The sequence below is a fragment of the Oryctolagus cuniculus genome, chromosome 10 (assembly GCF_964237555.1).
Source record: "Oryctolagus cuniculus chromosome 10, mOryCun1.1, whole genome shotgun sequence".
In the NCBI taxonomy this organism is placed as follows: Eukaryota; Metazoa; Chordata; class Mammalia; order Lagomorpha; family Leporidae; genus Oryctolagus; species Oryctolagus cuniculus.
Genome location: NC_091441.1, coordinates 70,911,607 through 70,924,816, shown reverse-complemented (window position 1 = coordinate 70,924,816; position 13,210 = coordinate 70,911,607).

The following is a 13,210-nucleotide window of genomic DNA, read 5'->3' as shown; positions in this document are numbered from 1 at the left end:
GAGAGACACCTCTCCTAGTCTATCTGAAGTAATGATCAAGACTACTGGCCTCAAACCAGCAGGCTCACCAGGTTAAGCACTATTTCCAGACGCATCTCCTTTTCCCTAATTGCCCCTCCCTGTCACCTATCAGATTCTCCTCTTTAAAAATCTCTTTCTTCAACCAGGGGTGTCCATCTGCTCTAATGGGTGCCCTCCCCCCATTAAACCTAACATAATGGTAAACAATCTCCAGTGGAAAATTAGACTCAAATTCAATTAAAATCTGAAAAGATCTCTTTGGTAAGTAACAATCTCATGCATGAAAATTTGATTCAGCTGTAGCTGGACATTGGGTTCAAAGGAATTTCTATCTTTTGAATCTAGGAAGATCAGTGCCTTTAAAAATATTGCTTTGTAGGCCGGCGCTGCAGCTCAATAGGCTAATCCTCCGCCTGCAGCACCAGTACACTGGGTTCTAGTCATGGTCAGGGCGCCAGATTCTGTGCTGGTTGCCCCTCTTCCAGTCTAGCTCTCTTCTGTGGCCCGAGAGTACAGTGGAGGATGGCCCAAATCCTTGGGCCCTGCACCTGCATGGGAGACCAGGAGAAGCACCTGGCTCCTGGCTTCGGATCAGTGCTGTGCGCCGGCCACAGCGGCCATTAGAGGGTGAACCAACGGTAAAGGAAGACCTTTCTCTCTGTCTCTCTCTCTCACTGTCCACTCTGCCTGTCAAAAAAGAAAAAAAATATTGTTTTGTAACTTGCCAAACTTATTTTGCAATTTTTTAACAGATTTCTGATGATATAGCAGGGAGTAATCAGTACCCAATGAAACAACAATAGGTAATCAGTAATCATTATAGCCCCTAATATAGATTTTGCAATCTCTGGTTTAATGTCACTGATTTCCAGCTAGAGTTTTATAAAAAGGGTAGAATTCCATATAAATGCAATTTTGACCTTAATTCAGGTATAATACCAGCATCTTCCGGTGTACTTGCTAAATGTAAATTGGGTAAAGGCAAATGAGATGAATGTGTCTAAATATAAATGTTGGTACTCTTAACACCTTATATTCTATAGAAGAACTATTTGGGTTCATTAACAAACATGGTTTTCATAAACTGTGAAAATTAGCTCAACACTACTTATAAGTAACTTGGGCTAAAATTTGATGTTTTATCTTATGTAGAAAATGTCTTAATTTGGAGATTTTTACGTAGAATTAGAATCTGGTCCTCTGTTAAAGCAATGAGGTTTTTGCAAAATGTATGTCAGTAACTATTTAAAAATCATCTTTAAAATCTTTTTAAAACCTACAGTATCTCCTTTTTTAAAAGATTTTATTTATTTATTTATTTGTTTGTTTGAGAGGTAGAATTACAGACAGTGAGAGGGAAAGACAGAGAGAAAAGTCTTCCATACACTGGTTCACTCCCCAAATGGCCACATTGGCCAGAGCTGTGCCAATTCTAAGCCAGGAGCCAGGAGCTTCTTCCAGGTCTCCCACATGGGTGCAGGGTCCCGGGTGCAGGGTCCCAGGTACATGGACCATCTTCTACTGCTTTTCCAGGCCATAGCAGAGAGCTGGATTGGAAGAGGAGCAGCTGGGACTAGAACCAGCTTCCATATGAGATGCCAGCTCTGCAGGCTGAGGATTAATCTGTGCCACAGCACTGGACCCATGCAGTACCTCTTAATAGTTTTGTTTAATTGGTGACTCTGTCAGTTTTCTAGCCAGCTCCAGTAAGCTATTTTCCCTCGTCTGACTCTTAAAATAGTTCCAAGTTATAGGATGATTCTGTGTGCTAATTTAAGTTTTTATTTATGATTCTTAAAATGACTAAAGAGACAAATTGTGTATTCCATTAATGTATTGTGTTCTGCACTGTCTCAGTTAAGTTCTGATTGTTCAAAACAGCTGAGTTTTCTCTTCCTTTCTTCCTTTCTTCCTTTCTTCCTTTCTTTCTTTCTTGACAGGCAGAGTTAGACAGTGAGAGAAAGAGAGAAAGGTCTTCCTTGTCGCTCCCCCTCTTCATGGAGGAACGACACTAGACCCTGCGCTGTTCTTTTGTCTGCTCGGCCCTCCCCGGGTTTGCTGCTGGTTCTTCCCGGGTGGGCTGCCGTCCCTCCACCTCCGTGGAGGGGCGGGCCCCCTGCCAGTTTCCCCACTTCCGCGGGGGAGCGGCACACTGCCGGCCGGCTCTCTCGGGGGCTGCACAGGTGTTCCTTCAGATAGATGTTCCCCGGTGCATGTTTTCTCTCTCCTCCTTTATAGTCCTCTTCCGCCAATCCCAACTCGGCTGCCCACACGCCGAGTACGCTGCTCTCCTCCAATCAGGAGCAGGTCCTGCTGTTGATTGGTTGAACTGGAGGCAGCTGTGTAGAAGCTGTTTCCTCCTCTCCCAGCGCCATATTGTGGGAGAGCAGATGCATAGAATAAGTCTTAATTCCAGTAACTTAGTCTAGTCCGAGTTGCTCCCAGTTGCTCCCCACACTTCCTTCCGTTGGTTCACTCCCCTAGTGGCCGCTATGGCTGGCACTGTGCCAATCCAAAGCTGAGAGCCAGGTGCTTCCTACTGGTCTCCCATGCGGGTGCAGGGACCCAAGCACTTGGGCCATCCTCCACTGCCCTCCCAGGCCATAGCAGAGAGCTGGACTGCAAGAGGAGCTACCGGGACTAGTACCGGGCACCCCAACCAGGACTAGAACCTGGGGTGCCAGTGCCGCAGGAGGAGGATTAGCCAATTAAGCCACCACGCCAGCCAAAACAGCTGAGTTTTTAATTAAGAGTTATGGTTGATTTAAATACATGCTCATTCTAAAGCATCTGAGTAATCACCTTGCAGCAATGATCAAATCTGATCTATATTATGTCTTGGTGTTCAAGGATCCTGTTTCTACCAGATGCTTTAAACCTCCTTGGTATCCTTGACAGGCATTCAAAAAGAAATCTAAGTTCCAAGTCTTTGGACTTTGATATTTCCAGTTGGGCCTGTGGAAATATTAAAGTATATATGTCTCTCATCTCGTAGAGACACCAACTAAACAGGCTATTTGGATTATATTACAGGTACTATCAAAATATGAAATGGTGCTGAATTTTAAGTTAGGATAATGTAAAATACTACTGATGCAAATGTCCAAACGTTAAAAAAATCTAATGATCTTGTGTTACCGGAATGATGGTTATCATGATGAGAAAGGCCTAGAGACCTAAAATGAATAAATGTTTTATAAAATCCTACAGGCACTGTCAAAAATAATGTGTGGAGTACGTAAGTGTTTCTTATTGGTTAATGAGTTTATATTGTAGAGTCAAAATCAAAATGGAGTGAGTGTGGCTAAAACCTAACTGCAGATCTCTTTCTTCTGTACATATTAGTTTTGCTTGCTAAAAGCTAAGGGTGTATCTTGTGAAACTATGCGGGCCCAGATTCCAAGGAACTGAGAAAGGACACAACCTGAGTGTTCTGCCTAAGTTGACAGAGATGCGCTCTGCACTGTTATCTAGCAATCATATATTGGGTTTGTTATTGTTCCTGGGTTTGTTACTATTAACTGTTATCTTACAACCACATTCTAGTTTTTTTTTTTTTTTAATTGTTCACTGCATACCAGGGGTTCGAAATTGTGAGCCCTAGAGGACAGAATACTATAAAAAAAACTGCATAACTCGCTGTTGGGGGCTGAACTCTGGTAAGGAGTGTCAGTCCTGATTGGTTGCTGGTCATGATCAGTTGCTTTGCCTCTCATTTCCAATAAAATTCATGTGTGACTGTCACTGGTTTTTGTAATATTCCATTTTAGCTGATGAGTGGATGCAATAATATTTTTAACCATGGCTACTTAAAGTCTTTTGTCATCCATAATTTGTGTTCAGTTCCAAAAACAAAAAAACTCAGATTTGCTGCTGGTGAAAACTAAAGCATTGTTGGCTCTGTGTTTAAATGTGTCCTCCTGTAGGTTCTGAAGGAATTTTTCCAGTGACTTCTATTGTATTCAATACTTTGGGATGGCTCTGTAAGCAGAGGAAGCCAATAATTGGGCTATAGATTGCAACCGAGAGAAAGTATGGTTAATTGAGGTTACTAATAGCAGGGACTAATTCTAATTGGTAATTTAAAAATAGTTGAAGATTTTAAGAAGCTATTACTAAAACTGCTTTATTTTTCTATCTTGTATGTTATATGTGTGTACATATTGTATGTCTACATGGGAAAATTTATTTATTAAGAACTCTTTTAATTCGCTTATAGATATCTCACAAATTTAAACCGATAAATTAACTGAAGATACCTTTTTGGTTCACATGACCTAGATAAATCTCTATATCAGATGTTTTAAATTTGTTGGTAGAAAGAAACTAAAAATATTTAAGTCATTGACAAGTTTGTACTTGATTTTGCTGGTCAAACAAGTTACACTGTGTTAGATAGTTAAGAGATGTTTCTTGTCTTAAAATTTATGGAAGGCATTGGATCTTCTGGTGTTTTCATAAATTATTTAACAGTTAAAATTGCTAAGTTTTCATTTGATATTACTTAATGACAGTAAGTGATCTGGGAAGCCTGACTTGCTCCCTCATTTCTCTCTTCTCTTCAAGATGGGAAACTGACTCTATACTGAAGGACTCTCTGGGATGCACAGTTTGATCTTTAGACCTTATAAATGGGATGGCTAACATTTGCATATAGTAAATAATAACCTGGCCATGTAGCATAGCCTGTAGGAGAGCTTAAATTATGATTTCACAGTTAGATTTACTTTGCCATGGACACAGTAAACAGGCAAAACCTCCCTTTCAGACCAAACTAAGGGAGAGAAAGTTCTAAAGTGAGGACATAGCTTTCCTCATGGACATTGTCTACCTCAGAAAAACCACTATCAGAACATGCCTGTGACTATAGATTTCTAGTTTAGGCCACCAAAGATCAGGGATGGAGCACCCCCTTGACTTACATCTTCTTCAAGGTTTTCTCTGGTTTGCTTTAACAAAAACCTGGAGGGAGAGGATGCTTGGCAGCAGAAGCAATGTGAAGATGGGTGGCAGGCCATTTAATAGCTGCCTTACACAGTGATCTGCCATCAAGGAGACCCAACAATCCAGTCCACTGCATTGGTTTATATGGAAAGCCAGGGCTTCCCCAGAAGTTAGTTTATGAAGAGTTCTGGCAGCTCTGCCAACTAAGAGTTGGATCATTGAAAATATAACTGCCCTGGAGTCAAAGGACTCTCAGGTCAGAGCTGAAGACCTTGTTGGCTCTAAGGTGAAAAGCCCTTCACTCTGCCCAGCTTCCAAAGAAACCACTGCTGTTGAGGGGATGGCCAAGTAGGGTCAGCAACATTGCAGGCAGAATCATAAATTCTCTGTTAGAGATGCCACCTGCCTTTACCTAACCTCTCCTCCCAGGCCAGTTAGGTAATGGAAGTCAAAAGGGTACCTTCCCTAAGGAGGTTCACACCTCCCTTACGGTGTACCCCATGTGAAGAAATAAATAGGTCTGGGCCTCACAACTGGCAAGATCTTAAAGCCCACCTGATTATTATCAAACCCCTTCTGTTAGTTTCTATTTACCTCTCAAAAATTGCTCATGATTTAGACAGCATCTTGCTTAGTTCCTCTAATAATGACTATCATGTTGATCAACCAGGCCAGGTAGAGTTACAGAGAGGCAGAGAGAGAGTCTTCTGTTCACTGGTCAGCTCCCCAAATGGCTGCAATGGCTGGAGCTGGACTGATCCAAAGCCAGAAGGCAGGAGCCAGGAGCTTCCTCCAGGTCTCTCACATGGGTGCAGCGGCCCAAGTACTTGAACCATCCTCCACTGCTTTCCTAGGTGCATTGACAGAGAGCTGGATCAGAAGTGGTGAAGCCAGGACTTGAACAGTCACCCATATGGGTTTCTAGCACTGCAGGTGGTGGCTTTACATGCTAAGCCACAGAGCTGGCCCCTTCCTCTCTCTCTTAACTCTGACTTCCAAGTAAATAATTAAACCTTTAAAAAATTTAAGAAATACTTTCCCCTTGAGAGTGAGAATAAAGAAAGGATGTTCATGGTATCATACTTATTCAACATTGTACTGACAGTTCTAGAGAGTTCAATAAAGGGGGGAAAAGTCATCTAGATTGGAGAGAAAAGAAGTAACACCTTTTTTATTTTTTTAAAATTGTATTTAAGTTATGCAAATGCCATGTATTCATATACACAGACTTAGGAACATAGTGACACTTCCCCCACCCTCCCTCCCACCCACACTCCTACCCTTCCTCCTCCTCCCTTTCACATTCCCACTCTTAATTTTTACAAAGATCTATTTTCAGTTTTCTTCTTAGCAGACAGCATTGTTGTCCAAGGAATTCACAATAAAACTATCAGAACTAATAAATGCATTAATCAAGATTGTAGGATACAAGATCAAAATACAAAAGTCAATTGCATTTTAGTATACTACCAACAAAGAATCCAAAAATTTAATTAAATTGAGAAGAACTTTCATTCTAAGAATAACACACTAAGGAATAAATTTAACAGAAGAAATATAACATTTGTACTATAAACCTACCACAAATCTAAATCAAGGGACAGAGATTCTATGTGCATGAAGTTGGAATGCTTGATAATGTTAAAATGACAGCAGTCCTCAACTTGACATATGAATTCAATGAAACCCCGTCGATATCTCAGATGACTTTTCACAATTTGATTCATAAAGTTGATTCTAAAATATGCTTGGAAATGCAAGGACCTAACAAAGAAAAAGATGGAACAAAGTTGGAGCACTTTCATCCTCTGATTTCAAAAGCTGCTAAAACTTACTGTAATAAAAACAACATGGTATCAGCACAATGTCTAGAAGTAACTCTTTATTAAATTTCTACAGAAAGAACCAGATAAATGTGAAAAGAGTGGCCTGCTTGATCATGCTGTCATAATTCTAAATTCATATGTGATAATTTGAACTCAGATCCCTGCCTCATAACACACACCCAAATTAACTCAAAATGAATCACCCGTCTGAATATAAATGCTAAAAAGATTAAACTTCAGGCAGCACTGTTAAGCCTTTGCCTGCAGTGCCAGCATCCCATGTGGGCTCCAGTTTGAGTCCTGGCTACTCCACTTCTGATCCTGCTATAGCTTGGGAGAGCAGCAGAAGATGGCCCAACTGCTTGGGCCCCTCCTCCCATGTGGGAGATCCAGAAGAAGCTCCTGGCTCTTGGCTTCAGATTGGCCCAGCCCCGGCCAACATGGCCATTTAGGGAATGAACCAGCTATGGAAGACCTCTCTCGCTGTCACTCCCTCTCTCTGTCTGTAACTCATCCTCTCAAATAAATCTTTTAAAAAATAAGATTAAACTTCTACAAGAAGACATGGAAGACAGTTTTCATAATCATAGCTTAGGTAAAATGTTCTTAGACACAGTTTCTTTTTTCTTTTTTTTTATTTTTTTGACAGGCAGAGTTAGACAGAGAGAGAGAGAGAGACAGGTTTTCCTTCCATTGGTTCACTCCCCAAATGGCCACTACAGCCGGCGCACTGCGGCCGGCGCGCTGGGTCGCATCTGAGGTCAGGAGCCAGGCGCTTCCTTCTGGTCTTCCATGCAGGTGCAGGACCCAAGTACTTGGGCCATCCTCCACTGCCTTCCCTGGGCCACAGCAGAGAGCGAGACTGGAAGAGGAGCAACCAGGACAGAATCCAGCGCCCCAACCGGGACTAGAACCCGGTGTACGGGCGCTGCAGGCAGAAGATTAGCCAAGTAAGCCGCAGCGCCAGCCCTTAGACACAGTTTCAAAAGAACAAGACTTCAAAGAAAAATCCATAAACTGAACCTCATTAAAATTAAAACACCTTTGCCCTTCAAAAGGAACTTATAAAGTGAGAAGCCACAGTCTGGGAGCAAATATTTGCAAATCACATTGTAGAGATGCTGCCTACAGCTCTCTGCTGTGGCCAGGGAGTGCAGTGGAGGATGGCCCACTTGTGTCCTGCACCCCATGGGAGACCAGGATAAGTACCTGGCTCCTGCCATCGGATCAGAGCGGTGCGCTGGCTGCAGCGCGCCAGCCGCGGCGGCCATTGGAGGGTGAACCAATGGCAAAGGAAGACCTTTCTCTCTGTCTCTCTCTCTCACTGTCCACTGTGCGTGTCAAAAAAAAAAAAAAAAAAAAGAGAGAGAGAGAGAGATGCTGCCTAAGTGCCTCTCAGGGAGGCACAACCCCCTGAAATTAGAGGAAGGGTCGCAGTTGCTGCTCAGGTCAAAGCAGGCTGGAGATGGGAACACTCACCCCCAAAGGAATATGGTGGTGGGAGCAGCAGGGGGCTAATGGATGTTGGTACCTGGAGTATTTTTGGAAATTTGAAAATTTGCATGAGTATCTAAATGGGCTTGTCTCTGAAGATTTACAACACAGCTCTAATCCCTATCTTAGACCACCAGACCGAATTCCTTTTCCCAAATCCTTAAGTTGATCTGTAACTTTGCCTGGGTGCCTGCTAACTTGTAGACTTGCTGGTACCCTTTAAATAAAAGTGGAAGCTCATAGCTATCCAGTGGCTCACTCTTAGAATGAACAGTCTCATGAAAAACCCCACATCACCTATCTGACAAAATAATCCAGAATGCATAGAAATACTGGCAACTCTATAGACAAACAATCCAAATTTTTAAATGGACTATGATAGGGCCTCTGGCGCAGGGGATTAAGCTACCACCTGCAACCCTAGCAACTTACGTTGGAACACTGGTTCAAATCGCAGCTGCTCTGCTGCCAATTCAGCTCCCTGATAATGTGCCTGGGAAAGCAGCAGATGATGGCCCACAAGCTTGGGCCTCTGTCACCCATCTGGGAGACCCAGATGGAGTTCCAGGCTCCTGGCTCCTGGTTTCGGCCTGGCCTAGCCCTTGCTGTTGCAGCCATTTGAGGAGTGAGCCAGCAGCTAAAAGCTTGCTCTCTCTCTCTCTCTCTCTTCCCCCCCTTCTCTCTGCCTGACAAATAAAAATAAATAAATAAGAACAGGCAAGATTTCAGCGGATAGTTCACCAAAATAAATAAATGAAAAGATATTTAAATAGCTAATGAGCACATGAAATACTCAACATCTTATTCATTAGAGTAGTGCAAATTAAAGATAGGAGTTGTCACAACACACATAGTAGAATAACTGTTACAAAAAAGACAGTCAAAACCAAGGCTGGCCAGGATACAGTGAAACAGAGCCCTCAGGCATTGCTGAGGGAATATAAAAAAGTGCATGCGATTGGTGGTGGCACAGCAGCTTAAGTAGCTACTTGAGCCACCCATATCCCATACTAAATGCCTGGTTGAAGTCTGCTTGCAATCCAACTTCCTTTTGTCAGAGACCTTGGAGGACAGTAGGTGATAGTTCAAGGACTTGGGTCCATGCCACCCACATGGGAGACCCGGATGGAGTAATGGGACTCCTGGCTTCACCCTGGCCCTTTCCTGGATGTTATGGACATTTGGGGAAAGAACTGGTGGATGGAAGGACTCTCTCTTTCAAATAAAATGAAAATAAACAAAAAAATTTAGTTGGACATTTAGAGAACAAAAACTGAAACAAGCTTAGTGCACATTCCAGCAATTCTGTTAGTAGGAATCTACCCAGGAGAAATGAAAACACGTTTCAAACATGTGGATACTCAGAATTATTTGAAATAGCACAAAACTGGAAACAATCTAAGCATTTGTACCTCATGAATGGGTAAAGTAATGTATACATCTGTATGCTGGAATGCTGTTTAACAATAAAAAAGAGCAAAGTATTGATAGTTGCTATAAGGGATGAACTTCAAAAACAGTTTGCTAAGTCATAGAAGCCAGATAGAAAGACTACAGGTTGTATGATTCTATTCAACAAAACACCCCAAAAAGTCAAAATTGTGGAAATGTAAAGTAGAGTGGTCAGAGCTTCAAGTTAGGGGAGGGGCTGTCAAAGAGCTGGAAGGAATTTTGGGATGAGGAAAATGTTCTGAGACTATGGCAATGGTTGCCTAACTCTATAAATACCTACAATGACCTAAAAAATTTTTTTCATTTTTAAAGTCATCAATGAACTATACCCATGAAATGGAGATTATTTTATGTAAAATATGCTTCAATGAAGTTTACAGATAAAACCCTCCAGTGACTTCCAAGGTCTTTCAGTAAAAATCAACTTTCCTGGCACAACCTATGATGCTGACACATGCCAGAGCCCTCCCTCAGCCTCACCTTGTTGGTCCCATCTCCTGCCAGCCCTCATTTCCCTGTATCCCTTGCTCACTTTTCACTGGTGTTGAGCCTGCCTCTGCCTGACCACTCTTCCCCAAGCGCAGGCTTGGTTTTGTTCACCAGTGTATCCCCATGCAGCAAAGCCTGCTTGGTCATTTACAGCTCCCAATAAGTGTCCCAGAGTCAATGACTGAAGAAACAATGTCCTTCATCTCTATCCCAGCCCAGGGCTCTCTCTGGCTGTCCCTTGCACCAGGTCCTTAGCCTGCATCCCTGTCCCCCATTCAAGCCCATGATCTTATTACCTTTTGCTCAAAGCCACCCACCCCAGCAGAAATCTCTTACTTAGTTCCCCTTTCTGCTGTCTGCTGCCCACCCTCCTACGGAGAGTCCTTGCCTGATCTTGGATGATGTTCTCTGCCTACAGGGTGTGCTTGGATGCTTTAGCCTAGCACATTGAACCAAGCTGCTCTCACAGGAAGGAAGGCAACAGAGTTAAATAACTCTGAGACCTCTTCCTAAGCTGTCACTGACCCAAAGGAGCCTCCCAATGCTGCTTTAAAGATCCACTCCGTCTTGAGACCCTGGTTCCAGGGAATGCATATGGGGGCTGGAGCAGGGAGGAAAGATTGCTTTTCCCTCTAAATTCACACCAGTGCTTTAATGCATACCACCACATGTGAGGTTTTTTCTTCCCCACACAGACCAGTCCTCTAAGACCCACTAGATAGGGCTGGCAGTATGGTGCAGTGGGCTAAGCCACCACGTGTGATGCTGGCATCCCATATCAGAGCACTGGTTTAAGTCCTGGCTGCTCCACTTCTGATGCAGCTCCCTGCTAATACACCTCAGGAGTTAGAGGATGATGGCTCAAGAATCTAAGTCCCTGCAACCCATGTGGGAGCCCAGGACGGAGTTCCCGCTTCCTGGCTTCAGCCTGGTCCAGCCCTCACTGTTGTAAAAAAATTTGAGGAATAAACCAGCAGATGTAAGATTCTCTCTCTATTCCTCTCTCTCCTCCCTCTCTCTGTATGTCTGTCTTTCAAATAAGTAAATAAACAAATAAGCAAATCTTTTAATAAAAAGGACTCAATGAGCCGTGGCTCACTAGGCTAATCCTCCGCCTTGCGGCGCCCTCACACCGGGTTCTGGTCCCAGTCGGGGCGCCAGATTCTGTCCCGGTTGCCCCTCTTCCAGGCCAGCTCTCTGCTGTGGCCAGGAAGTGCAGTGGAGGATGGCCCAGATGCTTGGGCCCTGCACCCATGGGAGACCAGGATACGTACCTGGCTCCTGCCATCGGATCAGCGCAGTGCGCCGGCCACAGCGCGCCAGCCGCGGCGGCCATTGGAGGGTGAATCAACAGCAAAGGAAGACCTTTCTCTCTGTCTCTCTCTCTCACTGTCCACTCTGCCTGTCAAATAAGTAAATAAATAAATAAATAGCGTACAGCTCAGGTACACCTGGATGGAAGAGGTGCAGAGGGCAAGGTCTGTAGGACAGGATTGCAGTTTCCGTGACCTCGCTGGCCTGCCACCCTCCCAGCACCTTAGCATCAGCTACACAGAAGCTCCCCACACCCTGTCCTTTCAGAGTTTCATTAGGCAACCTGAGAGAGGTGTGGTCGATGCAATCATTGGCCATTGGTGATCAACTCATCCCTCAGCCCCTCTCCTCTCATCTGAGTTGGGAGGGGGCTGAAAGTTCCAGCCTTCTGATCACGTGGTTTGTCTCCCTGGCAAGCAACCTGCAGCCTGAGGCTGCCCAGGAGCTCCCAGGCACAGTCATCTCATTACCAGACTATGGCTATACCATAGTATAGCCATATACTATGACTATAGTATACCATACTATACCATTTCAAATATTCCTTGGGTTTTAGGAGCTGTATGCCAGGAAATATGACAAAGACCAAAGTATGTGTTTCTTATTATCAATCATAGTGTGTATAATCCAATGGCAAGATGCCTGCAACACAGAAGTGCTTGAGAAATGATTACTGTGTGTCTTCCATGAGCCATGGAAGGAGTGAGAAACAATAGGTGAAGGAGGCATACCAAAGAAGACTGTGGCACCTGGATTTACCCGACACCAAGCTTCACCCATTCAGCAACACCTGCTGTCAGTCTCCCTGTGGTCCACAAGGACATGATAAATGGTTTTATATCTTTATTCTATTCTTAACAAGAACAGTCATTGAGTGGGTGCTGACAAACTGAGGTCAAGTTATAAATAGAACTGATCTATCTAGGTCAGTTTGACCATGAGTATTTTTGCTTTTCACACTACTGATAAAATCCTAGAACATTACATTTATGTCTAATGGTTTTTAGCCTCGCTTCATTCTTCCAAGAGAGAGAGGAAGTAGACAGTTCTGCCTGAACCTGCCAATAGCTCTCTAATCTGTGGAGCAAGTGTCAACCCAGCCTAGGAAAAGAGCAGATACTTTATGATTATGGGCATATGCATCTTAATTTTTATTTGAAGTTCTTGCCCCCCCCCCACAGAGATTGGAATTCAAAGCAGAGACTTAATACAGTGCACAAGTGCAAGCAGAATTTATTTATAATAGAGAGAGAGTATACATGTATGAAGGTGAGTCAACCCACACAGAGAATACTTGTCGGCCGGCACTGTGGCTCACTAGGCTAATCCTCCGCTTTGCGGCACCAGCACACCAGGTTCTAGTCCCGGTCCGGGTGCCAGATTCTGTCCCAGTTGCCCCTCTTCCAGGCCAGCTCTCTGCTGTGGCCAGGGAGTGCAGTGGAGGATGGCCCAAGTGCTTGGGCCCTGCACCACATGGGAGACCAGGATAAGCACCTGGCTCCTGCCATTGGATCAGTGCGATACGCCGGCCGCAGTGCACTGGCCATGGCGGCCATTGGAGGGTGAACCAACGGCAAAGGAAGACCTTTCTTTCTGTCTCTCTCTCTCTCTCACCGTCCACTCTGCCTGACCCAAAAAAAAAAAATCTCAGTGAAAAAAAAAAAAGAATA